The sequence below is a fragment of the Schistocerca gregaria genome, chromosome 3 (assembly GCF_023897955.1).
Source record: "Schistocerca gregaria isolate iqSchGreg1 chromosome 3, iqSchGreg1.2, whole genome shotgun sequence".
NCBI classification, from domain to species: Eukaryota; Metazoa; Arthropoda; class Insecta; order Orthoptera; family Acrididae; genus Schistocerca; species Schistocerca gregaria.
In genome coordinates, this window is record NC_064922.1 from 732,786,791 (window position 1) to 732,811,954 (window position 25,164).

At 38.4% G+C, this 25,164-nt stretch overlaps 1 long non-coding RNA gene across 1 annotated transcript; it reads left to right on the top strand.

The window, feature by feature from the left end:
- Positions 1-106: 106 nt before the first annotated feature.
- On the top strand, positions 107-24,537 carry LOC126353773 (uncharacterized). The gene is made up of 5 exons (XR_007565203.1): positions 107-3,570; positions 10,568-10,623; positions 11,138-11,868; positions 19,726-19,987; positions 20,235-24,537. It is a non-coding gene; the product is annotated as an uncharacterized LOC126353773 (long non-coding RNA).
- The last annotated feature ends 627 nt before the right edge of the window (positions 24,538-25,164 follow it).

The window sequence follows — 25,164 nt, forward strand, 5'->3', positions numbered from 1 at the left end:
GTATGTTTCAAGTTGTAAATAAACTGTCCTGAGTATCACTGTTAAAACTTAAGAAATAATGGTTCTAAAATTCATCTATTTTACTTTTGTAGTACACGATCTTTTATATCCAATTTGCCATTGTTTTACAAGTCGTGATCTGTCTTGTATGTTATGAGATATATTACATTTCAAATTGTAGATACCACAAGCACTTCAGTTTCATCATTGGCCAGTAATGTTTCCTGTGTAACATGGTGGCACCAATGTAGTAGGAGTTATAAAAAATGTTTGCAACGTTTTGATTGTGGTACTTCATATCATTTTAAACAATATTTTCCTTCACTATTGAAGCCAGAACATCAAGTAAACAAAAATCTATATAAGTGGGCCTGCTTGGCTTCGTATCTCATTACCTGAAAGAACCAAAATGGAAATCCTTTAACACAAGACGGTGTTACCAGAATTCTCACTGTATATGTTGCATTTCACCCTCAGGAAGTACTATGGTGGGTTACTGGTCTGAGAGATGATATAAAATTTGCTCTAGCACTTTTACAAGCAGAAAGCACTCCATAGATTTAATAAGTCTCCACTACACACAATGTGCAATGGAACAAGTGGTTTGCGTAGCTGAATGTAATGTAACATGCTGCCATTCAACCCGAGTTAAACTTTATCATTTATCTCTCTCTACTGACTAGGTAATTACTGTACAAAATTTCACAAACTGAAGATATATTACATTTTTTAAACAATGTAACACAATTGCAACTGGTTAAAACACTGAAGTTCAACACAGACTGGCACACACTTACTGATGGATATTTCGCTGCCAGGCACACAGTGCTAGGTGCTAGGCTCTGCTGTGGCCTCAAGTGGCTAGGTAGTGTCAGGCATCTAGTTCTACTGTAGCTGCCTGCAGCCACATGGCAGACAGTGTGTTCAAGAAATAAAAATGTATTTCTTATTGAAGTTATAATAGAAAATCTCATTTAAAAATGTGTCCAGAAATAGAGCCAGGCCATCCCCTTGCCGAAAAGTACAATACAAACCTATTCATTGGTTGCTTCAGCAACACAAAGGAGTGTGCAGACAATGGTGATTTGCTGTGCTTCTCATAATACACCACGGGATGCTACATGGACACAATCATGTAGCCCATTATTTTAGCCAGGATGTGCAATTATTCTGTGCAAACTTGTATAGATGTAAAAAATAATGATGGCACTCTAGCAAAATTAGGCCTGTACACAAATGAAAATCAATGGTATGCTGGTAAGAGCTGGCAGTTTATGAATCTCACATATTTCTGTACCATACATGCATGGTTAAGAAACATACCTGCTACACCTAGTACTAAAAGAGAAATAATGTTGTGGGGAGTTTTTAATGTATGTTACTTAACTGAAAGTGCTAAGAAAGGCCTTAGTTGTACAGTGTTTTTGCAGTTTAGAACCAGTTAGAGAGGTACAGTGAAAAATCTGCAACCATAAACTCTAGCTTATGACAGTCTCCTGTATATATAGTACTGACAGTTTAATATTAAACATGCATAGATGAGTTCTCATCACAATTTCAAGGGGTATTTCCACAGTCACCAAAAAATTGCCAATCTTCATAAATGATGAATTAAGGAAAACAATCATTAATGCAAAAAAAGGAGCTTAATATTACTGTTTCAGTATCTAAGATGACAAAATTATTTGCTTCAAATTGTAGCAACGGTTAGTACTTCAAAAGGAAACAGATGCCTGAAAAATAATGAAAACTCCTTTGGAAACACAGCAGAGAAGCCCAGCCCCATGAAAGTCTGCCCTCCCATACCCTGGCAATTACTGTCTTGATCTGCATCCCTTCCTCCGTGCCCTTCTGTAAAAGTGTAGCTAGGAGCTTTGTCCATACGGGCTTTTGGTTCCCTCATCTCCATGAACATGCAAATATGGTCAAAGGCTTAGGATAAAGAGTATTCTGTGCACACACTGTTTACTGTTACCCTTAATCTCGGTACAGTGCTTGCCAGTGTGTCATGATAACAGTTATCAAACATAATTTTAATCACAATAAATAAAACAGAGAATGATTGACACCAGACTGAATTGAACATTTGATATTCTACTACATTTGTAGAAGAGACCAAGCTCTGCGACTTTTGCTTTAATGCCACGAAGTTGACTATGGTTTTATGCCATCGAAGAATGAAGGTCCTCAGTGTCCTAGCACAAAATACTCCGTCACAAGTGTGGCTAAAACGACTGCAAATATCCTTTCTGAGACTGAGGGAACGGCAATGAACAATGTCTACTAAATTCTGTGGGGGTGCACAGAAAAAACAATACTAAAACAATGTTGTCTCACTATTAAAACAGTCTCCAATATCAGTATCTGGATGCAAACAAATGAAATACTTGTATGGGCTTCCAAGCTATTTTCCAAAGAAGCTAACTACTTTCCATTCAGTATTAGCATATCAGGATACATTCCAAATAGAGATGAGCAATTTATAAATGATACAGTACACAAAAAGAAATTCAGTGATGCACTTTTTTAAAACAATACAAATTGTTGCTGTTTACAAAATCCACCCTGCCCCTCAGGGTAAAAAAAGGTTTAGAAGCTGCATATATATTATGCCAACCAAATCACAGTTACCTCAATATTTAGTTTGTGAATTATGTTTAATCTCCTACTACCACTCAGGTAGCCATATGTTATTTTAACTTTTTTTAACACATTATTGCACACTATTGATACAGTTCTGTATGTATGGATCCATGACTGAGTATGACTGGAGACAGTACACTGCTCTTAATGAAAACAGTAGAACAATACATACATTTTCAGAAAAATAGCATTCACATGAGAGTACCGATAATTGTTTCATAATTTATTTAATAATCTATTTGCATTTCTTTTTAATTAGTCCTTATTTTTAAATAGTCGTCTGAACATCCACGTTCAATTCTGAAATTGCAGATACGGCGTGGGAATGAATGTTCTAAATGATGTGCTGAGTCATTTCATATATTCAGCAGCAAATATAGAGAAAGAACTCTTTTGAGTCTGTGACAACCTTCGTTTTTTAATCAGACTTTGGTGAATATGTTGCAACAAACCAATTAATGCGTTTTTCGATTCTATGTGCAATTTTCTGGAGTACTCTGTTACATCATTAATCAACTAGGGAAAGCACGTAAAATTTGGCAAATATAACTGGAAGACATATCGTATGCATATTTTGCCAAGGAAACGAACAGACACAGTATAGTTTATTAGTATACAAGAGAAAACATTCTTTTCTACACGTTAACTACATAGTTTTATTGCGTGGTTAACACACAGTCCTCCCTCTCGGAGACTCCATTTCAGAATGCACCCGAACGGCCGTGGCTGGCCTAAACTTTCATATCAACTCTATTTGTACTCTGCGATCGACGTATCGACATACTTCGCGAACGCTGGGCTACGTCATTTTGACGTCACTTCCTTAGCTCGTTCGGGTGAAACGAAGCTCTCCCTTTCCGGTAGTTATTGGTCGAACACGTGTGTTAAATGTATCAGTAAAACGGCTGTGCGGGGAACTTAAAATTGGTAAGATACTGTTGTTTCATTTTATTGAATTTCGTTGTTATCTGAACTTAATGCGTTATCTCTGTGTTTTTGTAATTGAAAATATGCCAGTGTAGATATGCGCTGTCGGGAATTGCAGTAAATTTTTATAGTGTTCTCACGAGGACCTCCATCAGTTGCAAGTACTTAAAAGTGAGTCACCATAATTGAAATCAAATTGTGTAGATTAATATTTTGCGTCCAGACATTTCGTTTATTGTGTAACAAGAACAACTCGTGAAATTAATTTTCGCTTTCACTCTGATTTCGGAAATTTATGCACTTGTATGTCGCCAGTTTCACTGCCCTGTTAGTTTTCAAATATTGTTATACGTTTAATAGTATTAAAAAGCCATGCGTTTGGTCATCTTAAGTGCGGCTGCACTGCGGTGTAGTTTCATATGATGCAAGTTTTAACTCTGTAACTGCACGCAAATATTTCTGCTGGTAATTGATTCAGTCCGATGTATGATCGCATTGTTTATCTAGTCACAGTTACTTTTAAGTAATACAGTTCTGGAATGTACTACATAATTAAATTTTTGTATTAAGATCTCGGTCATAAAATATAAGAAATTTAATATCCATTGCTGGAGGTCGTCAGTTTTTCATTTTTTAAAGATTTTGTTTTATTTTATTTAGGCATGTGTTTAGCAATGCCTTATATCCTCATGCTTAGCGTTGCCTTTTACTATGTCTTCTCTTGGAACCGTGCAAAGAACGTCCTGGGCCACCCATGCCTTCTGTTGACATGGTCCTTTCCTTTTCCATTACATTGGTATTGCATCTTCAGTGAAGTACGTTTACTTCCTTCTCATAGCGATTCCCATTATGATTCTCAACATTGAGTGCTGAGCTGCCCTCTGTATGAAGTGAAAGATGATCTTTGCTTCAAATTCATAAGAATTGTGGAAAAACCTGCCAAGTTTACCAATACCAATGAAAGCCAATGTATCCTTGTTCATGTTAACCATCAGTCCAATTATTATCTGCCATATATACAAAACTTTGAAGTAAGACTGGCAGAGGAAGCACTTGGTAGTTTGAGTGTTACCTGTAGGCTACCTACTTTTGTTTTTATGGTTTCATATTGTCTTATAAGTAGGTCTTCATTTAAATTTGTTTACATCTCTAAGCTTTTGTGATCTGACCCATAGTACTGTGTCATGGTGCTGTAGCACATCATATTTCATCTGAAATAAGTACTTCAAGTGACCTGCACATATTCTGTATTTATTAATATTAGTTTCAGACCTTCACTGTATTGATGCACTCTTACCATCAATGACATGGACAAAAATTGTCAGTTAACATGATTTGATAAGCTTTAGATGTCAAACACCTGAAAGAAAGTGTGTGTGGTGCAATTATATTAATTACAGCTTGCAAACAGAAAACATCAAAAAAGAGAAAATTGAGAGTTTGGTTTAAAAAAAGTGACTATTCATAAGTTAATTAACTGACTGAAATCAGAATCACTGGCCTCGAAAATTGGTAAATTATTTTCCGATTTGTGCATTGTACAAGTTATTTGTATTGATAAGAGAGAAAACAGAAGCAAAATTTGTTAATGACAGAGGCAGTCACATTAGACAAGAGATTAGGTAGGCCTAGTAACTTTGAGATGTCTGCCAACAGAATGATTGCTTGAAGTTTAGTTCTGTAATATCAGCAAGCACAGTTGCTAAAATTGTATGGCAATCTGCGTCATTCCATATCAAGGGGACTATTGGTTCCCACTTGAACATCTCCAAATCAAATGAATTTTCAGGGGCTTTTAAAGAGAGGCTACTTGTCTTCCTATCGCATACAGAGGTGCAAATTAGCCAAGTTTGCTAGGCTTCTTAAAAGTTCTAGCAAATGTTTGATCATTTGTTTTAATATACATAGACAACTTTTTACGATGAATCATGCCAAGGCAAAAACTAGAGATGTAGCCTCACCTCTAAAGTGGCTAAAAAATGTGTTGCGCTTTTGTGCGTCAAGGTGTCACTGACTACTGCTACTTTTATATGAACCGATCACACCAAAACTTCAGAGAGTAGTTCGTATCTATGATGTCTGTATATCAATCAAATATAATTAACATTGCATGCCAGGATGGAAAGAGATGCATCTGGCAAGTTCGCCAAAATTTTCTACATGCAAATTTTAGGGTATTTTTGGAGGGAAGTATTTCAACTGTCTTGCGCAATCCTTTTTTTTCGTGCCACAATGGATCATACTTAAAGCTTTCACAGCAGTATTGTTTAGTTTCTGGATATTGCATTTTTATGAGTAAGAATGTTTTAAGAGTTACTATTTTAGCACCTCAGCAAGACTGAAAAGTGAAATACTTTGCTCACTAAGCCCTGTAATTATTTTTTTTAAATAATTAAATACATGCATAAAAAGGAGGCCTACAGCACAAAACACTGCAAATTTTGCAGAACTAAAATACGTTAGTTCCATTTTTGGTTAAACACTTCAATTCTGTCAAGAACAGATTGTGGATAACTGTATTATCTTCCTGATGATGATGTGACACTTCTAAACTCATGAAATTTATTGCTCAGGAATCCAGCAAATGTCTTCAGCAGTCAGCCAGTGGGAGAAACAAGGAGAACCGTGTGGATGCATAAAGCTGATGACACCTTGTTCATGTGAAACTTTACACACATTTTCAGTCCACCGAAAATTGCCATACATACATGCAACATACCGTCCTTGTTGTAAACTTCCAATTGAGTTTACTTGAATTTCTTAATGGGCTGTGAATACATTCACTATAAATGCTGTAGCATCATTGAAAACTCTGCTTACTCTGAGCTGATTACAAGTAGTTTATTTTCTTCATCTAGCTTGAAGGGGGAAACCAGATGGTGCTATGGTTGGCCCGCTAGATGGCGCTGCCATAGGTCAAACGGATATCACCTGTGTTTTTAAATGGGAACCCCATTTTTTTATTACATGTTCGTGTAGTATGTAAAGAAATATGAATGTTTTAGTTGGACCACATTTTTCGCTTTGTGATAGATGGCACTGTAATAGTCACAAACGTAGAAGTACGTGGTATCATGTAACATTCCGCCAGTGCGGATGTTATTTGCTTTGTGATACATTACCTGTGTTAAAATGGACCCTTTACCAATTGCAGAAAAGGTCTGTATCATGTTGATGTATGGTTATTGTGATGAAAATGCCCAACGGGCGTGTGCTATGTGTGCTGCTTGGTATCCTGGACGACATCATCAAAGTGTTCGGACCGTTTGCCAGATAGGTTATTTAAGGAAACAGGAAGTGTTCAGCCACATGTGAAACATCAACCATGACCTGCAACAAATGATGATGCCCAAGTATGTGTTTTAGCTGCTGTCGCCGCTAATCCGCACGTCAGTAGCAGACAAATTGCGCGAGCATTGGGAATCTCAAAAACATCGGTGTTAAGAATGCTACCTCAGCATCGATTGCACCCGTACCACGTTTCTACGCACCAGGAATTGCATGGCGACGACTTTGAATGTCGTGTACAGTTCTGCTACTGGGCACAAGAGAAATTACGGGACGATGTCAGATTTTTTGGATGTGTTCTATTTAACAACGAAGCGTCATTCACCAACAGTGGTAACGTAAACAGGCATAATATGCACTATTGCACAACAGAAAATCCACGATGGCTGCGACAAGTGGAACATCAGCGAACTTGGCAGGTTAATGTATGGTGCGGCATTATGGATGGTCAGTTGGCCCCCATTTTATCGATGGCAATCTAAATGGTGCAATGTATGCTGATTTCCTATGTAATGTTCTGCCAATGTTATCACAAGATGTTTCACTGTATGACAGAATGGCAATGTACATCCAACATGATGGATGTCCGGCACATAGCTCTTGTGCGATTGAAGCGGTATTCAATAGCATATTTCAAGGCAGGTGGATTGGTCGTAGAAGCACCATACCGTGGCTGGCATGTTCACCGTATGTGACGTCCCCAGATTTCTTTATGTGGGTCACGTTGAAGGATATTTGCTATTGTGAATCACTGGCAACGCCTGACAACATGCGTTAGCACATTTTCAATGCATGTGCAAACATTTCGGAAAGTGAACTACTTGCTGTTGAGAGGAATGTTGTTACACATATTGCCAAATGCATTGAGGTTGATGGACATCATTGTGAGCATTGAAACTTCCTGGCAGATTAAAACTGTGTGCTGGACCAAGACTCGAACTTGGGACCTTTGCCTTTTGCGGGCAAGTACTCTACCAATTGAGCTACCCAAGCACAATTCACACCCCGTCCTCACAGCCTTACTTCTGCCAGTACCTCGCCTCTTACCTTCCATACTTTTCTCATTCTAGAAACATCCCCCAGGCTGTGGCTAAGCCATGTCTCCCCAATAGCCTTTCTTTCAGGAGTGCTAATTCTGCTAGGTTCGCAAGAGAGCTTCTGTAAAGTTTGGAAGGTAGGAGGCGAGGTACTGGCAGAAGTAAGGATGGGGCGTAAGTCGTGCTTGGGTAGTTCTGTTGGTAGAACACTTGCCCGCGAAAGGCAAAGGTCCCGAGTTCGAGTCTCGGTCCAACACACAATTTTAATCTGCCTGGAAGTTTCATATCAGTGCACACTCTGCTGCAGAGTGAAACTCTCGTTTTGAGCATTTTTATTGCATCATCATCATTTAAGACTGATTATGCCTTTCACCGTTCAGTCTAGAGCATACTCTCCCTTATAAAACCTCCATGATCCCCTATTCAGTGCTAATATTGGTGCCTCTTCTGATGTTAAGTTTTATTGCATTAACTTCGTATTTACAGGTAATCACACTGTAACACCATGCAGTCTCGGAAATGATAAGTTCACAAAGGTACATGTATCACATTGGAACAACCGAAATAAAATGTTCAAATGTACCTACGTTCTGAATTTTAATTTAAAAAACCTACTTGTTACCAACTGTTCGTCTAAAATTGTGAGCCATATGTTTACGAATATGTGATAAAGAATGGGGGTTCGTTAAAAAAACAGTTGATATCCGCTTGACCCATGGCAGCGCTATCTAATGGGCCAACCATAGTGCCATCTGGTTTCCCCCTCCAAGCTAGAAAAGTTTAGTTCTTTGTAGTTCTTTCATTTGATGCTTATTTTGTGAGATATTTGGCCCGGTCACGATCAATGGACCACCCTGTATAAGAAACCATTATGTCTGGAATACTATCATCACAGAGTTTGAATAAATTATATGGAGTCAATATTTGGTTATATAAGGGCCCCTGCAGACTAGCACAGGCAGTGATGCCAAGATTCTTTTCATGCCACGAGAGTTTGTGCAGTTGTGGGTCTGTCGGTGGCTGACTGTGCTCTTTGAAATGGGAATTGATTGTCTTGTGTTGCAGTGGGATAAATGTCTGAACGCATATGGTGATTACCTTTGATTGAAACCATTCAGTGACCTCGTTGGGGTTAGTGTTTCATATTTGAGAGCTCCTTCTACTTTGCTTGCAGAAATGTCACATGATCTGTAATAGTAAAGGAAGCTTTTCTTTCTTTTTTTATATGCAAGAATATCCACATATTGAATTATGTGTTTCTCTCATGTATACACATTTGTAGGTAAGTGATGAACAATCACATTTTGAAGACCCTGTAGACACAATTTTCAAGAAGTTACAGTGTCATTATCAACTGTCAAAAAGGCCTTGGCAAGAATAATTAGTTTCAGATTGCAAGAAAAGTATCAGCCAAATATAGGTATGCTGCAGTCACATAGAGGGCTCTTGAAGAAAATTGAGAAATATTGATTATGTATGTGAAAACAGTTGGGAACTGCGTGGAAGTGTTCAAAGTTGATGAGGTCAATGTATCCTACATCAGGTTTGAACAACTCCTTAAGTTTCTCTCAAATCCAGACTACAAACATATTAGGGACATCTTATATTATGATATGAGTTTTCACAAAATTGACATTTTTGAAAGTGGGTGAGTAGTAACCTGCAGTCTTTTGTGGTGGATTTTTAAATTAAAATAATTGTAAAATAGTGCTGCATTGAAATTTCTTATTTATAGGTAACAAAAATACCAACAAGATTATTTAAAGTAGGAAGTGACATCTAAATATGTTAATTATTGGGACCGATATTTCATCGTATAGACAATTGTTTTAATAGTTAAAATTAAAATAATTTTGTAATTCAGACTTCTTGTAAACTGTTGGGTATGATGTCAAATTTCTGACCCACCTATGACAAGGTTTCAGATATAATTAACAGCTCACTTCATATAATTCTGAATACAGATTTAAAGTGAAGGTGAAACAACTGTTCATACAATCGTTATTCATTCTTCAATTTATTTATACCTTTTCTTATATCAGCTTCTGATTGTTGAAAAACACTGCAATTGTGGCACCCATGATAATGGAATCCCCCTTGAATAATGATTTTGTGTATTTTTTCTTGTCTAATATACATTGGCATTGGTTATTGTGCATTAATCTGTGGATGATGGGACTTTCTATTTGGTGATCTGTGAAGACCCAATTTGAGTTGTCTTGTCCCCTCTCCCCTCCTGCACCAAGTTTATAATAGATGTCTCAGGTTGAAAAGAAATTCTTGTGGTGTGTGTGTGTGCCTATTATTTATTTACATTTGTGTTATAGCAAGTTTCGTTAAAATGCTGATCGAATGCTGTTACTGTCGCTTGTTTATTGAAAGTTGTGAATTGTCCTGGAGCATCTGGTGCAGGAGCAGAAATTCTTCAATTTTCATGATCATTTCCTGTGACGAAACTTAATTCATAGGTGGAATAAAAGATGGGAAGAGTAAATGTAACAACTCAGTGTGCAGATGTGGGATGAGAAATATTGTATTTAGATCAGAAATGATGTAACATATCACTGAGTGCCTGATGCTGTTCTCTAAGAAGAACTGACAGTTCCTGTATTTAATATTGATTATCAGTACATTATAATAAAGTTTTTAATGCTTGGATTCCTTATTTACAGGCTACTTGTGCCATGCCGACATCAAATTTGGAGCAAGTGGAAGTTCTTTTCATGAAGTGAGTGTTAAATTTCTGGTGGTGGTTGTTTTTAAAAATGTCCAAACTGATGGCTTTCCTCTTTTGAAAAGTGAGGACTTATACTAAACTACAGTAGCTATGCTAAGAAATTTGAGGTGTAAGCAGTGTCTTTGGCATGTAAATGTGAAGCATTGGATTTATGTGGACAATGTTTACTGCAGTTCAAATGCATATAAACACACAAAATTAACTGATTGCATGAAAGTAAATTTTAAAGAATAAATTCAATGTTTTGCTATGATTACTGATTTTAACATTTTACTCAATTTCTTGGTGTGTTTAAAATGTGTGGATCAGTAGGAAATTCAAATTTTTATAGAATGTAGTTTATTTACAAATTTATATAGTATTGAAGAGATATTAACTTTCATGATGACAGCTGCTTTGTGACTTTGTGATCAGTTTGATTAGTCTTTCTGAAAATTTGTGACAAAATTTAATTTTGAATGCTGTAATGTATTGTGTGTATAGTGGTGCTGTTATCTTTTTGCAGATACACTCCTGGAAATGGAAAAAAGAACACATTGACACTGGTGTCTGACCCACCATACAATCAGGACTGCATACGACCGAGGCACACAGGGCCAACACCCGGCATCATGGTGTGGGGAGCGATCTACACTGGCCGTACACCTCTGGTGATCGTCGAGGGGACACTGAATAGTGCACGGTACATCCAAACCGTCATCGAACCCATCGTTCTACCATTCCTAGACCGGCAAGGGAACTTGCTGTTCCAACAGGACAATGCACATTCGCTTGTATCCCGTGCCACCCAACATGCTCTAGAAGGTGTAAGTCAACTACCCTGGCCAGCAAGATCTCCGGATCTGTCCCCCATTGAGCATGTTTGGGACTGGATGAAGCGTCGTCTCACGCGGTCTGCACGTCCAGCACGAACGCCTGGTCCAATTGAGGTGCCAGGTGGAAATGGCGTGGCAAGCCATTCCACAGGACTACATCCAGCATCTCTACAATCGTTTCCATGGGAGAATAGCAGCCTGCATTGCTGTGAAAGGTGGATATACACTGTACTAGTGCCGACATTGTGCGTGCTCTGTTGCCTATGTGTTGTATGTTGAGAATATAGCCTGCATCGGGAAGGTCCAGGATGAGCAGGTGATGGCACGGAGGTGATGGGAGAGGAGCAGGGATAAATTAAGCTGTTTATGAGAAAGATTGTCTACTATTGCAAAAAGCTGACACTGTGATGTTTTGCATCTGGTGAGTCACGATAAATTATTTCCCAAAGATTCTTCACCTCTATGATTAAGAATACTGATACATTAATCTTATTATATTAAGAAGCAGTGAAAGTAGTAGCTGGAGAAGCAAATTTGGTCTCCCATCAACCTTTCTCGCGCACACCACCACCACCACCACCACCACAGGTTGTTTTGCTGTACACAGCAGCCATCACAAATTGGAAGCCTGTGGCCTGTGAATGACACATGCATGGTGCATTAGAAGGACCTCAATTGAAAGTGAGATCTGAAAATGGCTGATAGCTTTGGCAATAAAAATTGTGTAGCTGGAAATGGATATTTTGCATCTTTGTGTGTTAATTTAGCCTTAGGCGATGCAGATAATGTGGATCTTCTGTTCTCCACAAGTGACATCATGCCATCACAGGCAGTGTATCTCTGGCAGCTGTTCTGCCACATATTGATGAATATTTTGAGTGAGAGGGGAGAGGGAAGCTGATAGGGAAGGTAGTGGAGGGAGGGAACAGTATTTACAGCTTTGGGAAGTGGAAGGAATAAGAAAAATAACATTTAACACAATTTATTGCAGTTTCCCTTTCCCAAAGACATGTCATTTGAATCAATAACGATGCTTTCAGTTCACTTTTCCTAGATGCGTTCTTCCATATACTGGTTTTCCTGCAAATTTTCAGTGTGGTGTATGCACTTTATCCAGTGTTCGGAGACATCATCAGTGACTTGCTTACTTAAATTCTGCACATCATTTCATTCTGAATGTGCAGTTTATGCATGTGACTCTTTCTTTCACTAAGGCCCACACATTTTTTATCAAGTTGTAGTGGCAGTGATATGGAGGCATCCTCACAACCTTACGGCTCATTTCTACTGCTGAGCTGTCGAGTTCAAATTGATGGTAAATGTACTAATGATGCCTGACTTCCAACACCTCTGATTTTGTGTAGCAGCCCAAATTTGAAATTTTATCTTTTAATTACTGTTAAATTTCTTCCTCCTATGTATTTGAATTAGAAATTTTTCTTGAATGGTAACTGGTATTATCCATGTGGTAACAGAATCCTCTTCTGAACCCTGTAATAAATCTAAAAAACCAGTGTTTAAATACATCACTATTCATCTTTTTGTGATGATCACTGAATTTGCAAGATGTAACTGCTGGCTTTGCTATATTGATAAGGTCGTGGATGACAATGTCGGTTTCCTGTGCTAGTCAATACCTTCAAACCACAATTGTTCCTTTTATTCTGCCAGATGTGCTTCCTGGTGTAGTTATGATCGTACTTGGATAATTAATAGGGTGCCAATTTTCTTTTCTGTTATGGCTATTTCCCAGAATAATTTTCTAGCTCCAATATTTTCTCTCCATCAGAAACCCTCTTCCATACTTGCATCTTCTGTGCCTGAATCCTAAAGATTTCAGAATTGTTCTAATTGAATATCAGCCACCTGTTAAAGAAATCTTGGGTAAAACATCTGCTACTTTTTGTCTGGGACACTTACCATGGTCATAGGAATTTCAACACAGGTCTTCTGATGAAGATGGTTTCTGGAAGCAATGCAAATTGGTTCCAGTTCTTGGTGTTCACCACAAGTACCCATTCCACATGCCTCTGCAAATATTCTCTGTATAGTTGGCAGTGAAACACCGCACGCATTTATTGTTGCAATCAGCAGTGACAAAATTTTCTCTTCTGGCATTGTCTTAATGATAATGGAAAAAAAATTAGATGCCTTATTTTAATGATTCCCTTTATTTGGTTGTGTGTTGGTGAAACTGCCTCTTTATCACTAACAAAAAGTGCAGTACTGCAGATGAAAATTACTGTTCTGTTAGCAAATGTACAGTATTTCCTTACATACATAAAAGTGAATAATGGGTAGCAACAAAGTTGAGTTGTGCTGGTGACAGTGGGAATGAAGCACAGTATTGCCTCAAAAACCCTTTAACAATAAGTGTTCGGTAGTTGCTTATCATGCTACCTGGATGGCACCTTTGAGGAGGAAGACATTGTGGTCAAACTGTGAGCTTAGCCAATAGCCTCTCACTGGCACTTAGAAACTGAGGAAAGACGAGGGGTGGGAGAACTAATGTACCAAACAGTGTAATTTTTGTTGTTCTGTAGTGTAGTATTTTAGTCCTTTGTAAAATTTATGTGCACATTAAATTAGACAGTATTCCTCTGTATTTCAGCAGTTTTTGTGCAATTCTTTATTTTTATTAAACTATCCACACATGCTTCTTGATGCAGCATAAATGAGTTTTGAGTTTGAAGGTAGTGAATTGCTGGAATCTGACAGTGGCAATGTGTAGCCAGTCTTCGTCCATTGCAAACCATGGCAAAATATAACAAGTCATCTGTGCTGGTTTACATTTATCTCTTTTTCAGTTATTTGTATATGTAACCTCCCATCATGTGGCAATGTGTAGCCAGTCTTCGTCCATTGCAAACCATGGCAAAATATAACAAGTCATCTGTGCTGGTTTACATTTATCTCTTTTTCAGTTATTTGTATATGTAACCTCCCATCATATCATATACAGGGTCTCAGACCTTTCTTCTTAATTTTCTCTTTCCTTCTACACATCCTTCAAAAACTATTTTATAATGCCATTTTATTTTAGGATAAGTCCAGAGCAATATTCTTCGTTTTTATGTTGGTCTGTAACTCTTCACTTGTTCTTCATAGTGCTTCATTCATTTCTATACCTTTGTCAAATTAATAAAATGATACAGTTAAGCAGTGAGGTTGGCAGTGTTGACTGCATACATTATCTGTGCCCATAGTATAATTTAAGTTGTGCTTAGTAGTGTGGAAGTAATCTTGTCACATTCAACCTATACAGACAATCAAAACAGATAACAATTGTAACATTACCAGATCAAGTGTTGTTAGCAACTCATTGACAACTGGTACTGGAGGTGGTAGAGTGATGACGTGGCAGCAGTGAACAGGATAGGCGTGACCAAGCTCATTCTCTGATTTTTATTACTAAAGAAAAAAAGGCTTTAAATCACTTTCATCTTCTCCTGGCATATATTGCTCTGTTTTATCTTCTCAGATTTTCCACACGTACACATTTCTGCAGTTTACTTGGTTTGCTTGTAACAGCTAATCACAGTATGGGGGGAATGTCACTGTTGTCATATATGTTACAATTTGGAGGAATTTAATTCATGCTGCACAACATGTGTAATTACTTCTTGTCAGCTACAACTTTCAACCACATTTCAATGTAACCTACATCTTGGCTACACTACAAATCAAACCATTACCATGTTCCATCCTCTGTAGTTTGTGACCTTCCCAGTTGCTGTCTTGGAGACTCGTGAGGTCTGTAACTGCAATATGTCCATCTTTTAGGCTGTTGATCTTCATGCCTTCTTCGGCCATTTAAAAGCATCCCTTTGTTCTGAATGTCTGTTATGTAGTAATTTTCTTCTCAGTAGTTTCCACCATGTTTCCTTCCATGTCAGTCGTTTTTCTGCTCTCTTCATTTTTGATGTAAAGTTCTGAGACTAGCACTACTGCTCCAGTAAGCAATTTCCAAGGCTAGTAGCTTACCCTTTTGTCTTTATTTCCCACACTTTAAGATGCAGGTGTACATACACTTTCTACTGTTGTTTTGTGGATAACTTCTTTGTTTTATATGTGATCTTATTACTTCAAAGGGTTGAGTTTCATTGTGAAATAACATGATTATCTAGTCCAATCTTAATTTTGAGATCTTCGTTTGCAATACAGTTACATATAGGAAATTAAAAGAACAGCAGCCTAGTACACTGTCATTTACTCTGTTAATTTTTTTAAATTTTCAAACTATTCTTTTCATAGCCTTCTAACAGATTCAACATGTGACTCAAGACACAAGAAAATACTGAACTTTATTCTGCAAAGTAGTAAAAGTTATTTTGAATAAATATTTAAAACATGTTCTGCTTTACTGCCAGAAACATTTGCATGATGTCAAGTGTCCTGTGCACTGATAGAATCATGGAGAGCAGATTTCTTCTTTGGTTAGAAGCTGGATTTGATGATTTTTAAAATCTGATGCCAACAGAAATGTGATTTTTCAGTGCAGTGGCTCATTAAAGGCATCAAACACATTTTTGATGAAGTTAAACTAGATGTGTTTTTATCACTTTCTTTTTTAATGTCCTGTGAATGAACAGTGTAACAGTTAACTCTTTGACTGCTACAAACATGCTACTTGCATCCTATGGAGAGGCAACTTGAAGTCGTTGCCCTATCCTATACTGCTCCCACACAGCCCTGCTCCCCTGTGCTGAATGTTCAAGGGGGGCTGGACGTGATAATTTTGTATGCTGCTCTGGTTTTCACGAACCCCCATACAAAATACACGTCCCCTAAGAACTTAAGATTTCCATTTTAAAAGTCCTCTAGAAATGAATCACTCCATAGACAAATTTACAGTTATGTCTACATTGCATCACACATAAATTACATGTTTCTTAGGATGTGAGAACCCTAAGATGAAAGTGAAGTATCGGAATCATCCACATAACATAGTGTTCTTTGTTAGTTATTCTCCCATAAACTTGCTGTTCTACATAATCATAACTATAATAACTCAAGGAAATGATAAATCTCAGTATCATTCTGACAATATTATGAAAAGGTTAGTTGCTACTGACCGTATGGAGATACTAAGTCACAGATGGGCACAACAGAAAGACTGTCAGTCGAGGCTTTCGGCCAAACAGGCCTTCATCAGAATTACACAACATACACCTTCACACACTCGTGCAAAATACTATTCTAATACATCAGCAGTCATGGGAACCACAGGTATAATTTCATTGCTCCATGTTTGTTGATTTCATTTACTAATTGTCAGTGCTGTGGTGAGTGGATGTGCACGGCAGCTAATGAAATACTTAGCAAATTCTAAGAAAACTGGTGAAAAATTCATATTCCCCCCACATATTATGGTATCTCATCGCCCAGTACAGCACTGAATTTATTTGTCTGTTACTGTGCTGCTTCCAGTTAAACAAAAAATTGAATGTAATTAAGATTTCTGTAAAAAAAAAAAAAAACCAACAACCCTGTTTCTACATTTTGTGTATGGTTCGTTTTATGTCAATGATTGCAGTGCATGAAATGTTGCTAACATGTCAATATTGTATTTAAAGCTGAGAGCAGAGCTATTGCTATCATCATTCTCAAGATATTGGTTTTTGTATCTGTGGAAATGTTGTGCATATTGTACCCAGTGTTCTGGTCATGTCCAGTGTGGTCATGTGCAACCTGATTCATGGTCGAACACCCATCATACTTCATAAATGGTTCAAGATATGTAAAAGAGGTGTTTTGCAAATGATAGTACGCAAAGAGGGTGTATATATTGTTGTATGATTAATACTCGTTTCTTTCTCTGTTGAGGTACACACGAAACTTTTTTAGCGTATACCCGAATATTTTTTTAGTGGGAAGATTTAGTTTTTTTAATAACATTTAATATCTTGTCAAAAAAGAATGCGACATTGCACATAATATTCGGAATCTGGATTTACCAGGGTCAGGGAAATGACATGGAAGGACTAGACAATGTGCCATGTTTAATTTACGAACTTGAAGGTGTTCTAAATGGTGAATGACAGTTGCAAAATTACAATAGTGATGGACTCAAATAAGTTGCAAGAAAATAATACTTTAACAATATTGGCATTTAAAATTTTTATTAAATCTGCTGCTAAAATAATTAAAACTGAGTTCTTGGTAAATTTGTTCAAGTGAGCTCAAATCCAATACGTTAGGTAGATGCCAAAAAGATTAATACTAACCAATTAACAAGACATAACAAAATGCCTTACGGCTTACCCAAAAGATTTACACTAAACAATTTACAATAAAATTTAGAACGTTAAAATATGTATTAAACAAGCAGTAAAGGGAAAATTCCCTGTGCAAAACTAGTTAAGGCTTCTTGGCTGAGAGCAAAATTTCATTTACAGCGCAAGTCGGAAAATATAAGATACTCAACTTGAGTGCAGACAGGATACGAACCTATCCAATAAGGTCATATGCCCAAGGAAATAAGTGTCACTAAAAATGTAACATGTAACAGGGAACTACTAAAAAGCAGCTGTAAATATAAATAATAACTTGTTAAGGTCTTACCATTAGCTGGAGGTTGAAAAAAACAAAACTTACAGGGCTGGGTCATAGTAATACCAGAGAGCATACCAGCTTTTAAACAATGAATCAATATTAAAATTTAGAAATTGTATGTTCTCACATAAACCCATTTAAAAACAAACACAAAATTTAAAAAAAACTAGGTAATTCAGGGGACCGTGATACAGTTATGTATGAAAGTTGGACACATTAGATAGCCATAACAGCATTAATCATCACAGATTTTTAGAGATAACACTGGCCAGCAGATTAACGCAAGTCTCTTCAAGAAATACACAGAGCAGACAGCACAATGAATTGGCCCTAGAATTACACAATCACATAACAAGAGGCTTGCATGATGACTCAATGACTATAAACATGAACATTTTCTAAAGCAACTTGCGAAGTGGGAAATCTGTGCACAGAGCTGAACAATTAGATACACATGGTGTGGGTGAACCAAATCTTTTGCCTTCTACCCAGTCCTGCTGAAAAAGCATGAATGGCAACCCATAAGACATGCTGATCCACAGCATGTGTCTGTCTGCTCGAGGAACTGCCACAGTCCCCAGCCTCACATTGTGTGAAGGCTACACATAAACTGCCTGCCCTGCGCTATTCAAAGGCCCCAAGATGCCGCTCCAGTAGCTGCTTTCAAAGACTAGCCAGAGCAGCGATACTCACACAAAGGAGTAAATACGCGCCATCTAGCGAAGCACTAGCTAGGAGCTATCGATAGTGAGAAGGAGAAATGGGTAACCATAGCTCAATATATATGATATTATATGTGGGATACTCAGATTTAATCAAAACCTATTTGTTTTTATGCCACAAAATGTAGTTGCTAAGTAAATAAATGTTCAGTTATTTCCATTTTCTTTGAGAGCTTTCATTAATTTACAACATGCAGAATGCATTATAGGTATGTGTAATGGCATTAGGTTGCTACCTAGTTTCTCCCGCAAGACTACCGCAGTGGTCTTTATATGGAGGCGTCTTACACTCTGCTTACGTTTCTTTTATCGTATGATGCCAAGAACCAGGTGTAAGTGCCCGTCATCATCTTCACAATCACTTCCTGTCTACAGCCACAGCAGCCTGCCATGTTCTCAGTCAAAAATGAAGATGAAAACAGCAACACAAATAAGGTCACGGCAGCAAATGCACAAAGACTGAACGATGGAAAGCCGCTGAGCACTTAGGTGGAAATGTGGTTACTTGCCATCTCTATCTGGCCTTTAAGTGCCTTGTGCATTAAAGCTTCCAGAGCACACAGTGGCAAGGGTCAGGCCTATACACATGTAGACCATCTAATGGAAGGATCAAAGGTGAGCATAACACACACAGAGCACCCAGACACAACAGCAGGGCACATTAAAATGTCGAGAGCATTCATCGGCTTAAGACGGTGTGGTATTCACGCCGCACAGGGAAAGAACTGCAGTGTATGAAGTCTTACGAAACTATATAAAAGATTTTAGGGTTGTGTGAAACAGTTAAATAACTGAATGGATACAATACTGACACATTAACATTATAGCCAGAGTTGCTGAAGGAGAGGTTGTGGTTGTTTAGTAAAACAATGATGAAATTTTCTTACTAATTATTACGTGCTGTTTAAATGTCCTCTGAGAAGAACTGAGTATAAAATATTTGTAAATATTACTGAATCAATGTATTTGCCAATTGTTACTGAGAGATTCTTTTGTTCCAGATATACTGTATCCGTGTGGATTAAGGTGCAATATAAGAAATGGAGCATTAATTAAATAGAACTGCACCGTTCCGGTTTTTTGATGCAGTTTGTTTTTGGTGTGGTTGAGGTCTCGGGATGGCTTCGAGTATCATATCATATGACTTGTGGTCAAATTTCAAATGATACCAGCATGTGGAAGATGAAAACATGCAGGATGTCATGACATGTAAAAGTTGTAATGAGCTGCAGAATTAGTGGCAGTTTGCTGTTGCTAAAGGGTGTAAGTAAACAGATGATCAGTACGATCTTAAATCTTCTTTTGATGCTCTTGATGTGAAACACACAAGGAAATTTTAACTTTAATTTACAGGACAGTCTTGAACTTAATGATGATGGTGATTGTGATTATGTGAAGAACAGTGAGCAGTTATTCGATTAGTCTTTCTGAAAGTTCATATAATGTAGTGAAATCTTAATGTGATGATTATGGTAACTGGAATCTGACTGATTGCCTTTTATATTTGCAGATTGTTTTCTGGGAATACAATGGACAGACAGAATAACATAAATGTTTGTAGCAGAGTAGGCATAATGATGATGTTTTCTGGGGGCAGCATCACTTTTCAAGATAATTTGCCATATCACAAGGTCTGGAGTTTGATGGAATGTTTGTGGAACAGAGTGGTGAGTTCCAATTGATGTGCTGGTGCCCAGCGAGATGTGAACCTGATCGGACACATGGGATGTGACTGAACATGGCGTTAGAGCTAGTCATCTCCCTTCCTCGAATTTACAGGAATCTGGTGACATGTATGCAGATGTTAAACTCCCTCCAGCAACCTTCCTCTGTCTGATTGCTTCCATGCCACGATGTGTCACTGATGTTATCCGTGCCAAAGGTGGACAAACCATATTGTAAACTGTAAAGTAAAATTCTTTGTTACACTGAAAATGTATCACAACAGAAACGCCATCTAGAAAATGGTAGAAAACTGGCAACAAGCAGCTCATGCACTCATGATAGCCTCTAAAGACACAAATGTCTACAATGCCGATGAAAGTGTATTCAACAAGGAGATGACTGTGGGCCGCACTCAAGCACTCAGAGGTTCTAAAGAGATTGTAGGAGTTGTACAGTTTGTTCACATGACAACTCATGCGTACATAATTACTCCATCACTTTCACAGATGGGCAGACATGCCCTAAGGCTTTTGTTGCACTTCGGGAGTCTTGTTCCTTGAGTTTTCGTACATGTCAGTCCGTGTTCCCAACACCAAATTTAATTGTCCATTCTCACTCCTCCAGCAAAATGACCAAAGAATTGTTGAGACAAGAAATGGCAGGGGAAAAAATCAGTGGAGAGAAACTTCTGCTTGTACTGGATTCTTACAGGCCGCAATAAGACACTAGTGTTCCTTATGATCTGCACAAACAAAATAACCTATCAGAAGACAAAATCACAATTCACATAATTTCAACTGACACATCAATTCTCACTGCCATGGCTGGATAATGGCTTAACCTGTTGATGAACCCAAATGCTTTGAAACTTTGACAGAGTTCCATTTCAGATACAAGCTTTCATTCAGAAATGTACAGAGTAAATGCACGAATGTGAGATTCATCAAATCTGCTTTATGTATGAAAGTAATTTGCTTCACACACTTCCTCGTATGCAACCATTATTGTAAGTCTTAGTTTCTGAATGAATGTCATGGGAGGGGGGCGACTGTCGTGTCCCACCAACGAGTCCTGAGAGGGATTAGGAAAGACTGCACAAATGTGTCATAAAACTCGCCATCAAGGCACGGCAAAAACACTTCTGCTAGTGGGCCACCTGCACTTCACTTGGTTGGCTGAAAAGTGAGCTATTGAGTGGGTTAAAGTACGGAACTTCGCAGGAATCTCGATGATTCGAGGAGGATATCATAAATTGAGAGATACTATTACTGGAAGCACCCACTGGCATATTCCCTGTGTACAAGTCTATCTACAAAGTGTATTCATTTGGTTATAAGACTTCCTATTCTTCCCTGAGCCTAACTCTTGTCGTGCAGAGGTGAGCATGCTGGCCTGTGTTCACTACACCGAATTCTTCTAAGTCCAGCCCCTGTAACACAGTGACACTTGCTAACTTCCTCCCAACGACTATACAACGATCTTTCCAGTAGGGTGGGGAGCCCCTTTATAGGCATCTTTGTGCACGGCCCCATCCTTCTGGAAGCTGCTTGTACTTACACAGGCGGGGCCAATCACGCGGGAGCGAGACACCCGTATGGTATTTCCATATTGACTGTCAAAAGATCACCTTTCCTTGCTTACTCAGAGCCTTGTGATGCTACAGTCTGCTCTTGTTGGCAGAAAAACTAGTAAACAGTGGCTGCGTCTGCTCATGTATGCGCCTTTGCTACTCTGGCTAAGAATTTATGTTCTACTTTACTACTGAATTTAGCTTGTTTTCCTGCAATTCATGACAGTGCACACATTCAGGTGGTGGAGATGTGGGAAATATATTGAATCTTGTTAGTAGATCCGTCATTACTGCATTTTCCGCTCTTGCACAGGAAATCCATTTTTGGAAGTCCCACGTCCATTAAACAGATGGTACACTGTCACATTTTTGCATTTTCCTTCCTGCTTAGCACATTCAAATTTGGCATATTGGTACTGTTTGACCCCTGCAATTTTTGCGGCCAAGAGTTGAGGGTGGTGGAGGCAGGGCGTTCGCAGCTGTGTTGTGCAAAAATATGCAGGGACACAGTGCTGTTCAGTGTGGGCAAGTGTGCAAGTCTTATAGATCATTTGCTATGGTAGAAAAATAATGTGTGGAAGAAGTTTGTATAGGTTGATTGTAGCTCTAACGGCTTCTTCTAATAGTAAATACCATGGTAAACAAATGAAAAATAATGGGAGACGCATGTTTGGAAGGAGAAAGTGGCAAATGAAAAGAGTGCACGACAGCCCCCTAAAGTGGATAAAGGAAACACATACTCCCAACATTTCAATTGATGGTACATTGATTCATGCTAAAGCAGTGTATTGGTGCAAAAGTGGAGACTTGCACATTAAGGCATCCAGTGGTTGGATCAAAAGGTTCAAGAACAGACATAATTTAGTATATAAATGTGTTAGAGGTGAAGTGTGGACACTGACAACTGAAATGCACCTCTTTCTCCGGGGGACAAATATTAATTATCATCAGTAGTAGTAGTAGTAGTAGTAGTAGTAGTATGTTGCGCTACAAATTATCATTTTACACCTGTGTGGCCTCCCTGGTGTGCCTAGTCGACCACAAGTCCCCGTCACTCTGTTCACTCTTAAGAGTACATACAGGGTTGAAGACATGGAGAAAGAAAAGTATCATCACAATTTGAATTTAGGGTAATATAACTTTCTTAATTTCATTGGTCATTGTTGCACACCTGTGGTCCAGTGATAAATCTTACCATCCACTGTTTGTTAAATCCACTTGAGGTCCAGGGTGTGTTTTCTGCTACGTAAAAACTGACACATATTTAAACTTCCAACTTCTTAAAATGCTGATTGTGACAGTATTCAATAGTCTTCAATGTAAATGCTGATTGTGACAGTATTCAATAGTCTTCAATGTAACAGTTTTTCCAATACATCATTTCATTCCTAATATCATTGACCTTCTCAAACCAAGTGTATAACAAGACATCTCAACACCAACTGCCCATTGTCTCTACCCACACGAACAACTGGCTCCTGTTCACAGAGCTTACAAACTGTACAGTACTGCCAACCTTGGTTGTATATTGATATTTTACACATCGCACATATACGTATGTGAAAAGCATAGTATGAAAACTGAAAAGCGTTTATAATATAGTTATGTGGCAAGATACCTCATGATTGTCCTCATATTAACAGTTTTGTAACCATATAATAATAGTTCAGTTTATGTTTATGTAGCTAAAGTTCACTTGCTCCGTCAAGTTGATTGATGGCACTGCACACCTCGCCAGCCAGTGGTATCGGTAGTTTCGTGTAGCCCTTTACATTACACACACCCCTAGAGATTTCATGTGAAAGAATTTCGCATGAGATCTCGACAGACTGTCGCGTCCCGGCACAAGTCCCGGATACCACTATAGAGCTGGTGGAGCCTGTGTGGCGCAATCGGGACCTTGACGAAAATTAAAGGTTTGTGGTTCCCTTTAACTAGCATTTATTACGGAGGTGAGAGGGAGTAGAATCTCCCTGGACTGTCTAAGGGTGTGTAGGAGGTGTAGATACATTAGACAGTACTTTCAATAGGTGGCAGGTTCAAAGGAGGAATTGGCAGCACTGAACTGTCAAAACAGTAAGGTGAGATGTCTCCTTAATGCAATTTATTGAACTAATATCACAAAGGACATGTGAGGTGTCAGACCCTTCCCCTTACTCTGTACACTTCTATAGATTAAGCCAGAATCTCCACTTCTCACTCTGTCAACGATGACTACTCACGAGAACTACCACCTTTGAATTCACTCTTCGTTTCAATAATGGACCTTTATCCTATCTTACAGGAGACAAACACCAGCCAGTGGCTTGTTCCTTCTATTGCTGAAACTAACTGTAGAGGCTACTTGAGACAGAGACAAACTGTCCCTGTTCAAAGCTAATCCAGTGCAAAACTTCTACTTAACTGACGGTTGTAGTTGCTTCCACCAGAGCATCACTGTCTTCTCGTAGTTGCAGTTCCTATATACTCATTATACCCCAGCCGGCGAAACATTGCACTTGACAGTTCGCTTTTGGTCTAGTTAGGTTGGCTATACTGTAATAGCGATGTTGCAACAGCAGCCTCTATACACACAGCAGACGATACAGTTTTCCGTCCCGTCTCGTAAATGCAAGCGATTGAGCAATTACAATGTATATAAAAACTCGTTTTTAGTTGTACTACAATGACAGGAAGTAAACAACCGTATAATAATGCATGTAAAAGCATAACAATGCGCACCTTTTCGATAACGGAGCAAAGAAATACAAAAAACAAGCATCTGATGACTGGTACTTTAAAATCAATAATGTACGTAGTTTACAAAATAAATAATAACCGAGATTGCAATAAATAACCAATATTAGAATTTTTTCACTCACCAATTTACAGCGATAATGGCGCAATTCCATCCAGCTCGCCATCGTCACTGTTGTCCGATTCATCGCTAAAACCGTCTTCATCGGCAAGACAAATCATTAATTGTTCATGGCCACTGATAATGCCTTCTATTGTCTGTGCTGCTCGTATAAGCTTCTCGACGTGCTCTACTTTTTTTCTCCGTGAGGCTGCATCTGTGGGGCGGCGAAGAAGTTGTCGAATGAGTTGTTTGAATGTTCATTTCACGTAACAGACTATTGCCGATGCAACATATGTGGGACGGCGAAGAAGTCGTTGTTTAATGTTGAATGAAAGTTGAACATTGCCACCTTAAATCACGCGAGCC